Here is a 3,989-nt window from a genome sequence, read left to right as displayed (position 1 = left end):
GAAAACATTACTATACATGCAAAAAATTTAACAAGTTTTAAAAAGATCATTTTCATTCTTGAATTTAACTGATATTGAGTGGATGCAAAAGATAATTATGTGCTTTTTAATGATTTACCTCAATTTCAGAAAAGCTATGAAAGTAATATAGTATTCTTTTTAAAAATAATCTATTGAGAATTTAATAAAGGGTTATATAGAAGCATATAAGGTCTTTTGATCAAATTCATTGCCCACTCCCTCCCTTCCAACTCCTCCCATATCTCCCCATCACTTTTTCTGATAACTTCATGTACTCTTTCTTCTTTTTTTTTTTTTTATGGGACTTTTTGCTACTCTAACATTTCCCCCCCTCTGAAAGGTAACCCTAAAATCTTTTAAGGATTAGATAAGAGCTCCCAAATATTTTTGACATTTTTGGCCTTTGGAATGGTGTATGTTGCTACAAGGCCCAAGGACATTTTAACTTTTAGCCAAGAAGCTGGCTACTTTTGGGGGGTCTTTTTACACTAACTGCCTAGCCAGTTCCTACCTCCACTTCTTATCACGCCATTCTCTGAAGAGGACCCAGCTTGCAGATAGGGACTCGAGATGCAGACCACTCTGGCTTCTTCCATGCTGAACAGGGATGCAGGGTGAGACAATTAGAGTACCCCTTCAGTGGGTCTATCTAAAAGACTCCCAAATTGTGTAAGTCTTATCTGTAGGGGGAAAAGAAAGTCCTTGAATCATGAATAGGAGATGTGAAGGAGAAGTAAAGGCAAGAGTAGTTAGCATTACAAGTTCTAGACAGGGATCTAGAAAAAAGTCAGAACAGGACAAATTTCAAATGTTCATATGGTTCCTGTGAGAGTCCATTGGAATTTCTTGACAAGGGCTTCCAAAAGCATCCCTCTATTGGGTTCCTCCTCATTTTTCTTTTGTCTTCCAAGTCTGGACTCTAGAGTGATGGATTCAGGGTTTGCTTTCAGGTATTTTGACAGCTGTTGGAGTGGTTAAAATCAGTGTCAGTTCCCTCTCAAAGGCTTCTAGATAGGGGGAGGAAACAAATTTATCCATCATTTTAGAACATAGCTGGTTGTCTCCCTTAGGTACAGTGGGCATTACAGTATTGGAGACCAAGATTTGAAGTCTTACATATGAGCCGTACTTTTTGATTCAGAACAAAATCATCAGTGAGAGCTAATTGTCTAAATAACTTTTTGTATGGGCTTAAGCCTAATGTCTGAGAAGTATAATCCTTTGAACTCTTAAAGAAATATACTGATGACTTTACTCTTTGGTTATACTTTCCTTTGGGTGTTTAAGACCATACAGTTGGCCCAAATAAGTCAATTTAGATTTACACTTAAGGTCGTTTGAGGATCTCTTCCAAGTCACACGGACTTGGAAGGAGCCCCTGGCTCCTTTCTTTTACCAGTTCCATCTATGTGAAAATAAGTCAAAGGTCCTGCTCGACCATGGCTGGCTTCACTTGGAAGCATGGAAGAAATGTTTCCTCTGAGTTGACCCTCCTCTTTCTAGACCAGACACTGGTTCAAGCCCATCTGGTGGGGTCTCCATGGCCTCCCTGAACAAAAGGACAGGTGACTCACCACAGTTACAGGACATTTTGAGAGCTGTTCCATAGTCTCCTGGATCTTAGTCGACCTTGGCAGATAAGGGGAAAAAACTGTCCTTTAAATCCCTCTCACCCAATTAGTATAGGCCTCAAAGTACGGCTGTTAGACATCCAATAAGGTTGGCTCCACCAGTCTAGTGCTTTTAATTATCATGTGCTATGTAGATAAAAGTTGGGTAGAAATATCAAATGTTCTCAGATAAACCTTTATTAGATATATATTTTGTTCCTTAAACTAGTTTACTAAACTATGACCTTAGAAATTTTAAGAATATGAGTATTATTATTTTTAGTCTCATTGGTTATATATCATAACAAGCCTACACAGACCTTCATCACTTGCTTAGGCTTTCTCACTTTTTCTCTCTATTTTGGAAAGTATCTCCATTCCCATATCCTTTTAACATCTTTTACATTCTCATTTTTTAAATAATTATGAGACATAATAACATTAATAAATAAATTTTCCATCTATTGTGAGAATTCTTTTCTGGGGCATACTAAGCAATGCTTATTCCCTTTTAAGGTTCTAGTGTCAAACCAATATTTGATTAAAGTTTTACTGGGGAACCAGTGAATGTGCTGAGCTGACTTACTGAGATAACTGAAGGGTTGCTGACTATGACCTGAGGTTTTTTTTTTTTAGTTTATGTCCATGAGTGTTCTGTCTGCATGTATGCAATATCCGTGGAGGCCAGAAGAAGGAGTCGGATCTCCTGGAAGTGGAGTTACAGACTGATGTTAGCTGCCATTGTGTGTGTTGGGAGCCGAACCTGATCCCCTGCAAGAGCAGCCAGTGCTCTCAACCGCTGAGCCATCTTTCCAGTCCCAAGTGTAGTTGCATTTTAACTAACCTGTCACTTGAGATCAGGTGTAGAAATTTCCACTCATGGCATCATGTTGGTGTTCAAAAAGTTTTAGAGCATTTGGGACTTGCATTAGGGATGCTCAACCTGTATTATTTTAGGAAGATTCTTTCTTTTGATTGTATTTTCGGCAAAGGCGTTAAAGCCTTCTTAGAGCTTTCTTTTCTTCTATGACAATAGAAGTGATTTTTTTTTTTTTTTAAGTGATTGCTTTTGTGTTTTTGTGTTTTTTTTTTTTTTTAGGGGTTTTTTTTGGGTTTTTTTTTTTTTTTTTTTTTTTTGAGGTATGGAAGACTTCTTTTGAAGTCTTTAGATACTGTTGTTTAACCTTGGAGTTTTATTCTTCTTAATTTTTTAGGCATTTAAGTAGAAATCGTGAAAGAGTTTTTTATCTCTGTTGTATAGGAATATATATTTAAGACACAGTCACACTTTGTAGTCCTGGCTGGCCTGGAACTCACCATGTAGACCAGGCTGGCCTCAGAAGTCAGAGGTCTGCCTCCTGAGTGCTGGGATTAATGGTGTGCGCCCCACATCCAGCAGGTTTAAACATTTTCACACAAAGTGATAACAGTCTTGTGGACAGTAGACTTAGCTCCTTAGATGCTCAGACTTTTCACTGAGGGCCCTACGTATCAAAACTTCAGCTGCTCTATGGTTCAGTCTTCTTCTCCATTTAAAATGACAAGACAGGAACCGTCAGCTTCATGTAAGGGCTATGTAAGGTTTAAATACTGACCAAAGTGTTTGCTCACAATTGACTTAAAGTTAGCATTAAACAAAATTTTTATAAGCCCTTCAACTTTCAAAACTATATTTAAATCCACTTAACAGCTAAGTGCCCTTCACAGAGTCCATGGACTTCAAAATGCCATTCATTTCCTGTCAGTTTTTGTTTAGTTACAATGGTGTTCACTTTGAATGAAGTTGTCAGGCAAATGGATTGGTCTCTCCTCATGCATCTCTGGCAGTTTCATGATGAATTCAGCCAATCACAAGATACACAGTGCAAAGTCCTTGCTCAGTAATTATTAAAGACAAATAAATGTCTGTCCATATGGGTTGCTCAGACTCGTCCATGGAGGGCGCTGCGGTGTCTGTGCTAGCATGAGGCCGCCTTGGAGCATTAGAGGGATTGTCCTTGGGGAAGAATTATATCTGGTTGGATTACAGTTCTGAAACATATGAGAGACTATATTTTGGCACGCGTTAAAGCTTCTTTTTCTTTCGTTTCTTCAGGATTTTTCATTTTTAGCAGCTTCTGATTTCTTGCTTACTTGTGTACTATAGGGATTTAAAAATTTTCATTCCAAGCCGGGTGTGGTGGGCACACACCTTTAATTCCAGCACTCGGGAGGCAGAGGCAAGCAGATCTCTGTGAATTTGAGGCCAGCCTGGTCTACATAGTGAGTTCCAGTTCAGCTGGAGCTACAGGGAGACCCTATCTCCAAAAAAAAAAAAAAATCCTTTTTGGTATTTTTTTATAGTTTCCTTGGTTTAAA

The 3,989-nt window shown here is 38.4% G+C and overlaps 1 protein-coding gene across 4 annotated transcripts in view; it reads left to right on the top strand.

Annotated features, from left to right (window-relative positions):
* Window positions 1-3,989, top strand: part of Plch1 (phospholipase C eta 1) — a 174,465-nt gene that overhangs the window by 89,609 nt on the left and 80,867 nt on the right. The window lies entirely within an intron of this gene.

Source organism: Nannospalax galili, unplaced genomic scaffold, assembly GCF_000622305.1.
Source record: "Nannospalax galili isolate Female #2095 unplaced genomic scaffold, S.galili_v1.0 scaffold59, whole genome shotgun sequence".
NCBI lineage: Eukaryota > Metazoa > Chordata > Mammalia > Rodentia > Spalacidae > Nannospalax > Nannospalax galili.
This window is presented reverse-complemented; position numbering and strand designations above follow the sequence as displayed.